The sequence below is a fragment of the Sinocyclocheilus grahami genome, unplaced genomic scaffold, assembly GCF_001515645.1.
Source record: "Sinocyclocheilus grahami isolate Dianchi unplaced genomic scaffold, SAMN03320097.WGS_v1.1 scaffold285.1, whole genome shotgun sequence".
NCBI lineage: Eukaryota > Metazoa > Chordata > Actinopteri > Cypriniformes > Cyprinidae > Sinocyclocheilus > Sinocyclocheilus grahami.
The window spans coordinates 408,807-418,142 of NW_015505464.1; positions in this window are offsets into that span (position 1 = coordinate 408,807).

The window sequence follows — 9,336 nt, forward strand, 5'->3', positions numbered from 1 at the left end:
GTGCAACTATAACGACATGTGAATAATCCCGCCCACTCTAAAGCGGTACTAAACTGCAGTGGAAACGCAAACCGTGCCGAGCCGAACCGTGCCCTGCTGTACTGAGCCGTACCGAGCCGAGTCGTACCACGCAGTGGAAAAGCGCCATTTGTCAACCTGGTAACCATGTGCACACGATCTCTCTCCACAGTGGATAAACGAGCTTGCTTTCTGAAAACACCGGTTTTAGTTTTAGCTTGCAGTTTAGCAATCTCCACTTCAATATTCTATTCTCAGAAAAGTGTAATTCATCAAGTGTTCATTTATGAGAGAGAGAGAGGGGCTGTGTATGTACGAATTACCACCGTTTTGCCGCGTTTCTCTGTTAACAGTGAGGCTGTGGCTTTAACTCCTTTATGAACAACGATGTTACCAGCTCCTTGTTGAGAAAGATAATGTAGCTCTTGAGCGATGAAGCTATTTAGTTGATAAAATTGCGGGGCAGCGCTAAAAAGTTTGTTCCTGAATGTCTGAGTGTGGCCGCAGCATGATTTGTGTGAGTGACTGAGCGTGTGTGTGCGCGTTAGATACAGAAGACAGCGTTGGCTTAGAACTCTTCTCGTTTTTATTTTTAAACGTAGAGAGTGTGTTAATTTGTGCAATGATAACATACTAGCAATGTAAATATGATTTTTAAAAATATATTAGAATGAGTACATTACGATATAAATTTATTAGAATGAGTACATTTATTATTTAAAACAAGATGCAAAAAATCTGAATATTGTACCTGGTGGGGAGTGCTCAATGTAAACATGAAACATATGCCATTACCTATATTCTACTGTGGTACAGTTATGGAGGCCCTTCATAATGCAGAGGTCAACTGCCTGCTCTGCCAATAGTTAGAAATGGCACTATAGTATGCAGTGTTTAATAAATAGCTGTTTTACTAAATTCTTCTGAGGTGAAATTCAGTGCAGTCCATATCGTGATACGTATCGTATCGTGGTCTCTGTATCGTGATACGTATCGTATCGTGACTTTGCTGGTGATACACAACCCTAGTAAGAGTGCATATTTTATCTCTGCAATATAAAACATAGGCATTTTAAAATAAGAGTCCTGGTTTATTTCGAACTTGTTTAAAAACAAGACTTTGTTTGCATTTATTCATTTAGCAGACATGACTTAGAAATGAGAGATGGCTGACCTGTAAGCAGGTAACTTGAACTTGATGTGCAAACAATAGGCAGTATAATTAAAAGTTGTGCATTATGCATAGTATTTTTAAATTTTTTTCCCCCCTGGTTATTATTTTTGGTATTTTCTGTCTGGGCTGCCCTGTCACAGGAAAGAAAGTTTAATAACATAAAATTAAAATATAGGTTTTTAGTAATATCGTCACAATCTCTTTATAAAAAGTTAGAAACAGAAATATTTCAAAACCTAGTGTACTTTTTTTATTCTAATAAATGACAATTTTGCTTGTAAATGTTTGTTTGTATACCTATTATTAAAGAGACACATTATTTGATACATTTCTCTTACTTGGGAGTAGGGCTGAACGATTAATTGCATTTGCGATAATATCGCGATATGAAATAACGCGATTTTTCAATCACAGAGGCTGCGATTACACGGTCACGTGACACACGAGAGTAAAGAGGTGTGTTCGACTTGAAGATCAGATCGGTGTATGACATCAAAGTACGGCGAGAGAGAGCATAAGGAGACGTCCGCGCTCTCTTATAGCTCTCTCAGTACTTTGATGTCATACACCCATCGGTCTAAGCAGCGCTGCTTCAAGTCGAGCGCGGGCCATCAGCAGAAAAAGAAAAGAAATAAAACGGTAAACAGCCAAAGGACGTAACTTAGAATGGGAGATGGATCGGTTTGTGAAAGCGAAGAGAAAAGCCATAGATAAAGTCGCACAGACCCAGGCAGGTGCTGGTAAAAGCTAAATGCAGAAAATATGACGTTTTTATTTTTAAACGTAGAGAGTGTGTTAATTTGTGCAATGATAACATACTAGCAATGTAAATATGATTTTTAAAAATATATTAGAATGAGTACATTACGATATAAATTTATTAGAATGAGTACATTTATTATTTAAAACAAGATGCAAAAAATCTGAATATTGTACCTGGTGGGGAGTGCTCAATGTAAACATGAAACATATGCCATTACCTATATTCTACTGTGGTACAGTTATGGAGGCCCTTCATAATGCAGAGGTCAACTGCCTGCTCTGCCAATAGTTAGAAATGGCACTATAGTATGCAGTGTTTAATAAATAGCTGTTTTACTAAATTCTTCTGAGGTGAAATTCAGTGCAGTCCATATCGTGATACGTATCGTATCGTGGTCTCTGTATCGTGATACGTATCGTATCGTGACTTTGCTGGTGATACACAACCCTAGTAAGAGTGCATATTTTATCTCTGCAATATAAAACATAGGCATTTTAAAATAAGAGTCCTGGTTTATTTCGAACTTGTTTAAAAACAAGACTTTGTTTGCATTTATTCATTTAGCAGACATGACTTAGAAATGAGAGATGGCTGACCTGTAAGCAGGTAACTTGAACTTGATGTGCAAACAATAGGCAGTATAATTAAAAGTTGTGCATTATGCATAGTATTTTTAAATTTTTTTCCCCCCTGGTTATTATTTTTGGTATTTTCTGTCTGGGCTGCCCTGTCACAGGAAAGAAAGTTTAATAACATAAAATTAAAATATAGGTTTTTAGTAATATCGTCACAATCTCTTTATAAAAAGTTAGAAACAGAAATATTTCAAAACCTAGTGTACTTTTTTTATTCTAATAAATGACAATTTTGCTTGTAAATGTTTGTTTGTATACCTATTATTAAAGAGACACATTATTTGATACATTTCTCTTACTTGGGAGTAGGGCTGAACGATTAATTGCATTTGCGATAATATCGCGATATGAAATAACGCGATTTTTCAATCACAGAGGCTGCGATTACACGGTCACGTGACACACGAGAGTAAAGAGGTGTGTTCGACTTGAAGATCAGATCGGTGTATGACATCAAAGTACGGCGAGGTTTTAAATTAAAGTATAAATTTTTCATAATGTTTAGTGAAATTATTTGAGGTGGGATGGGGATTCGGGAAAGGGGGACAGATTTTTTTTTTTATAGGTTTAAAGGGGGGCGCGACCAAAAAGGTTTGAGAACCACTGGTCTAAAGTTAACAGACAGTGTTTAAAAAGTGCAGTGCACATGTTTACATATGTTTATTACAGTGACTTTGAATGACCTAAAGTAGTGTGGTAAAGCAACAGATTTGTTTTTATATTTCTGCAATCTACTTTAGTTTGTGTGATTTGTTACTGACTTTCATATTAATGTTTACACCGGGCTTTTTTAAACATAATTATTACATGCTTACAAGGTTGGAAGTTCAACAAATCAGTCAATGTACTGTGATTGTAGTTGTTAAATAAAAATGTCATTCATATCAATTTATGCATCACCTAATTTCATCGTAACATATAGGCCTGGCCTACAGAAAAGAACATTTATGTTTAATCTATCTAATAGTGTGTTGGGCATACTATACAATGATTTATAGCACGTCTTTTTTGAATAATACAGAACATAAAAAGCTTTAAAAAAATAATTGCGTATTAATTCGCAATCGCAATATTGGTAAAAAAAATCGCAATTAGATTATTTTCCAAAATCGTTCAGCCCTACTTAGGAGCACATGAGCCTTGAGGCAGTATATGTATATTAGGAATTTTCATCAAGCCTTGTTGACATTCAGTGTTTTTGCTTAACATCCTGTCTGTTAAGATGAAGTGTTTTTGGATAAAAAAGCAAATGGTGATCATAGTAGTTTGTGGTGAATGAACTTTTTTTTATTTTCACTTTTATGCATTATGATGAATTCTGTTTGATTGTTTCCATGTGAGACTTTAGAAACCGCTTTAGTAGGCTGAGTAATATAGCTGAGGGAAAATATTTTCTGGTACTGTTGCTGCGGGCACAAACTAAATCCTCTAGCATCACAAAGGATTGTTTGCGGCGCCATTGACTATTATATGCTCTCCCGGATGAGGATATTGATTTTTTTTTTTTCTCTGATGCATTTGAAACCATAGCTTACGGTGTTGTTTGTGTATTATTAAGCAAGATCCAATTTTTTGTTGCATCAAGTCTGTCTGAATTCGGCACGCTTAGCATTTACTTTCCCTTCAGGTTATGTGCAGAGATGTTATATAAATGCTCTGGATTTGACCAAGTAAAGGTTCTGACAATCAAATGCCATAGTCCCTAAAGTGTGACCTCTTTCCCTGTAGTTGCTCTGACGTACTTTGAGCTCAGGCCTGTTTTTACATGTGAAATTGCGAAACCATTTCTGCCCAGCTGTGCCATTGTAAATCTTATTTTATGTTTTACATTTTTTATGTTTGTATTAGGGCTGCACGATAAATCGCATGCGATTTATTTAATGCGCATCTTATCAGTAAAGCCGGTTCTGTAATCTTCATGCGTGCTTTCACATTGAGCAGCATTAACTACACGGAGCCGTTGTTCACTGACGAGTTGCGCAAAACCACATTCATATTCACGCGATTTTTTGTCAGTGAACAAAGGCTCTGTGTAGTTAATGCTGCTCAATGTGAAAGCACGCACGTGATGGAGATTTAAGAGCATAATAGGACCCCTTTAAAATAACTGTTTTCTATTTTAAATGGGTCCTATTATGCTCTTTTACAAAGTCTTGATTTTGTTTTGGGGGTGTACTAAAACATGCTCTCATGCTTGGTGGTTCGAAAAACGGATTATTTTTCACATAATTTACATTATTACAATACTTCTCTCCCCAGGCTGGCACAAATGGCTCGATTAATTCCGGCTTTGATGAAGGTCCGCCTTCCGAAAAACAAAATGTGTTGTGATTGGTTAGCTTTCCCAGTGCGTTGTGATTAGCGAACAGCTTAGACAGTGTTTCAGTACTGCCACGCCCCCTTGCTCCATCTTTCAACAAAAGCTTTTGGGAATCCGGCACTTCTCACTCGTGATGTGGAAGCTGTCCTCAGTAAAATGCGCAGCACACAATAGCAAATTGGGGTTATAATGCTCAGAAACAGAGTTAAAAAGTAAATTGCAACCACTGTTGCCTGACATCATCCGCTTTCGGAAGCCCAAACAAAGACGTTTGGGCACGGAGGTGAAAAAAGCAGCGTTTCAGGCGGTCGCGCACCGGACGAGAAGCATAGCGTCTTTAAAATTCGAATACATTATTTTCTATGAGTGTAGGCACACCGGGCCGCCATTCGGCGTCTGTCCGCGTCGCCCAGCTACGTCGTGTTATATTTGTAAGATTTCTTCTAGACCAGCGGTTATCAATTCCAGTCCTCGTGTACCCCCGCTCTGCATGTTTTGCACGTCTCTCTTTGTTAACACACCTGCATGAACTGTGTTCCAATTGACATGGTCCCTACACAGTGTCCATTGCTCCCTACTCCCTGAGCAGGGGAAATCCGTTGAAGTTTACTTCACTTCGGAATATTCATTTACAGATTTGCACTGCGCCGCTGCCTGCAGCGTCTTCACACACAAACGAAACTTACTGGAGAAGCGTGAAGTGGGACATAATATACCTCTGTAAATAAATACAATTTAAATTCACGTCTCGCACACTTAAATGCCCTTTGTATGGAACATATATGCTCCCTTCAAACTGGAATCATGGCGGAAAATCCAGTAATGTCCACTTCGTAGGGCACTTACAGTCAAATATAACAAACGTATGAAGCAATAAGAGAAACACACAAAATGTACAGAGTGGGGGTACGCGGGGACTGGAAATGAGAACCGCTGTTCTAGACATGCCAAAAATGAGGCTACAGCACAGCAGCTCTTCTTCTTCGTCTCGTCTGATGCGCTCATTCAACCAAACGTTCTAAACACGACCTCACCCCTCCCCACCCCCCAACCATTTGAATTTCTGTAGGCGGGAATTCTTTGTAATGATATTCTAATGAGCCGCTTTGTGATATCACAAAGCCCGGAAACCAAACGCTGTAGTCCAAATGAGCAGTTTGCTGTAGTTCTTGAAAATTTATTTTTTAAAAACTAAATATCTCACTTTGGAGTGGACTTTGAGATTTATAACTTTCTAGATCTTTTTTTATGCCCAAACATACACACTGACTAAAAGTGAAAAAGCATAATAGGACCCCTTTAATATATTTTTAAGAATGTATATTATTCCTGTGACGGCAAAGCTGAATTTTTAGCAACCATTACTCCTATCGTCATTAGGCGCGCGTTTCCATTACCCTTCAAATTGTGCAAATTGAAATTGCGAATTGAAAATACGCCTAATGAAAACGTGTCAATTTCGCAAAAATGCCCATATATCGCAGCAAAAGAGTTTTTATGCTCGCATGAGGTGGTTTTTCAGGCAATGTGAAAAAGGAATAATTCGCAAAACCGCAATGGAAACGGCTTTTTCGCATTTACAGGTCACATGGCGTATGTAAAAAGTCATATAATCAGCGCGGGAGCTGCGTGGAGTTCCGATCATATGCAGATGTCCGTTCATACTACACGACCGAAAGCGTGGGTTATGTGACCATTCATGCAAACTGTAGTATCATGCTACATAAGACAATAAATAAGATTTATATTCCGCTTTTACTCAAAGCTCACTTTAAACCACCATCGAGTGTTTGTAATAACTTCCGATTGCCGTCTAATGTGTGTTTTGGCCATGCAATGTTGCTGAAATTAAATGTGTTAGTACCTCGGAGTCAGAGCAGCGATCACGGAAGAGAGAACACAAGCAGACAGCACTGGAAGCTGCTAGTGCTCATCAGTAAATCAGTGGAGAATGAACAGAAATTATGATTCTGTCTGAGCTATGCGTTTTAAAACGAACACTAACTAGTGTAAATGTAGCCTAACAGATGTGTAAACTGAAGACTATTTGAGCTGTATTTAAACTATTTGCACTGATTTATTGTGTTGGTTACATTTTGTTCCTTTGTGCAGTGGCTCAGGAGATGAGTCTTTTGAGTTTGTATAAACATCAACAAGCTAAAAAATAAAACTAATGTTTTTTATTTTTTTTAGATAATGTAAAGTTAAAATTAATTTCATAAAATTGGTATCGAAAAAAGTATCGTTCAGGAACCGGTATCAAAGTCAAGGTATCGGTATCGATATCGAAAATTTTTGAAATATACCCAGCCCTATTGGTTAATGGAAACTCAAGTTTTGCGCAAATCCGTAATGGAAACACACACACCATTGGCTAGCAAATTTGTTTTTCTCGCCAGACTGATATACTATATATAATATATGTATGAAGAGTTCATTTGCAAAAACCGATAACTTTTTTTCAGAAATCACGTCTTTTTATTGCGCCACACCAAGTAATATCAAAAACTGCAGTTGGGTTGTTTTGATTAAGTAATAATAACTTAAACAAATACAAGGTAATTTACAAAATTAAAGGTCATAGAAAGTATGTATTTTTTTTTTTTTTACATATTAAAAGTTTGTTTTATAGCAAAAGCAGATAACTCCAACAGTCGTTTTTGGTCAAAAGCAGATAACTCCACATTTCATGTTTTAGAGTAAAAAAAAAAACACTAGTTTAATCTTTGTAATCTCCTCAGATGACAATGTAGATGCCTGACAAACATTGTTGTTTTTGTGATCATAAACTGTATGGATGTGATTTCACGCAATACACAGAGCTTTTCCTTCACCATTGTAACACGCTGCTTTTGCAAGGTTTCGTGAAAACGTTTCAGCTTTTATTTTCTTTTTTTGCCCTAAAGAAGATATCACAGATTCATCAAGTTTGTCGAAATTATCCATCCTCGATCACTTTTAATCAGCTTTGACGAAACTCCTTTCAGCTAGTACGTCTTTTCAAAGTGAAAGTAGCCTTGTCACCAGACCTGAATACAGCGTGCTGATTCGCTAAAATGGACTTATCGGCTTCTGTTCAAAAACAACAAGGGTGCTTGTGGGCTTCTGCAGTAAAACGTGAACTCGTGATGCCTTGAAAGTGGACAAAACCGGCTTTTTTGACAAAACGTGTTTAGGGTTCAGATCGCGCTATATGTGGAGAATAATGCACGGCAATCAGCTAATTTTTTTTAAAAGTGCCGTTTATCGGTTTTGCAAATGAAGTCTTCATATATATTAGGGCTGTCAAAATTAATGCGTTAACGCAAATTAATTTTAACAGCACTAATTTTATTAACGTGTGATTAACGCAGCGCGGCGCACGCATTTTTTGTTTGACCCGTGGCCTAGCCCGTAGTTGGACAAATGGAGATGCACACTGTTGCCAACTTGGCGACTTTGCAGACCCCTTTAGTGACTTTTTTTTTTTTCTTTTTCAAAAAAGCGCCCAGCGACAAATCTTTAGGGTTTGCCCAAACCTTAGGCCTATTTAGTTTCTGAGACTCTCCGGCACTGAGAGGCAAACAAATGTAATAAAATAATAAATGTACATTTTTGCATGTTCAGAAGAAGTGAGGTGCCTTGTTATTTTGACAGGAAAATAGGCTACAACAAAGAATATTGTTTACATGTAGTGCATCAATTCTGCATGTATGTAAGGCTCTCTTTGCTCTCACCAAAGTGATTGCAAGTGGTGCGACGTTACACTAGAGTTTACGGTACGTCAAACACAGGTGCGCTGCGCATCCATTGAGATGAACTGAAAAATAGCACAGATCGCTTGAAAGAGAGTGAAACTCTGAAGCACTCAGTCAGAGTGTTTGGCGAGTGAAAATATATCTGTGCTAAACTTATACTTAGCCTCCAACTCACACACTGGCGAGTAAAATCTGAGAATTTATTAGCCATTGGCTAATGTTAGACATCATTTAGTCGCACAGAGTGAAGATTTAGTCACATATGCGAGTGCTTTACTCACAATGTAGAGGGTTGTTCTGTCCAGAATGGACATTCACAGCATCCTCTATTATAGTCTGCCTTTGTTGGCTTGTTTAAAAAGTTCTGCCATTTAGGCATTGTGAAGCCACATACTTGCATTGCAGAAAGCCTTTGGAAAGCGCGGCTTTGTATGCTCTGTGGCTTACTGTACAGATGGTGTGTATTTGAGTGATCTTGTAGGCTTTGGAGGGACATGCTTTGCTGTACATCGACAGATGTTGGTGAATTTGCTGATAGATTGACTGTTGACCTTGTGTGACAGTGAAGCTAGAGAACGAGGGATTGTTTTCTCTTAAGATTTGATTGACAGCAGGCTGTAGGATCCAGGGAATCCAACCCTCTTCTCAAACTCCTTTATTCTTCTACTGGTCTCATAATATAACACATG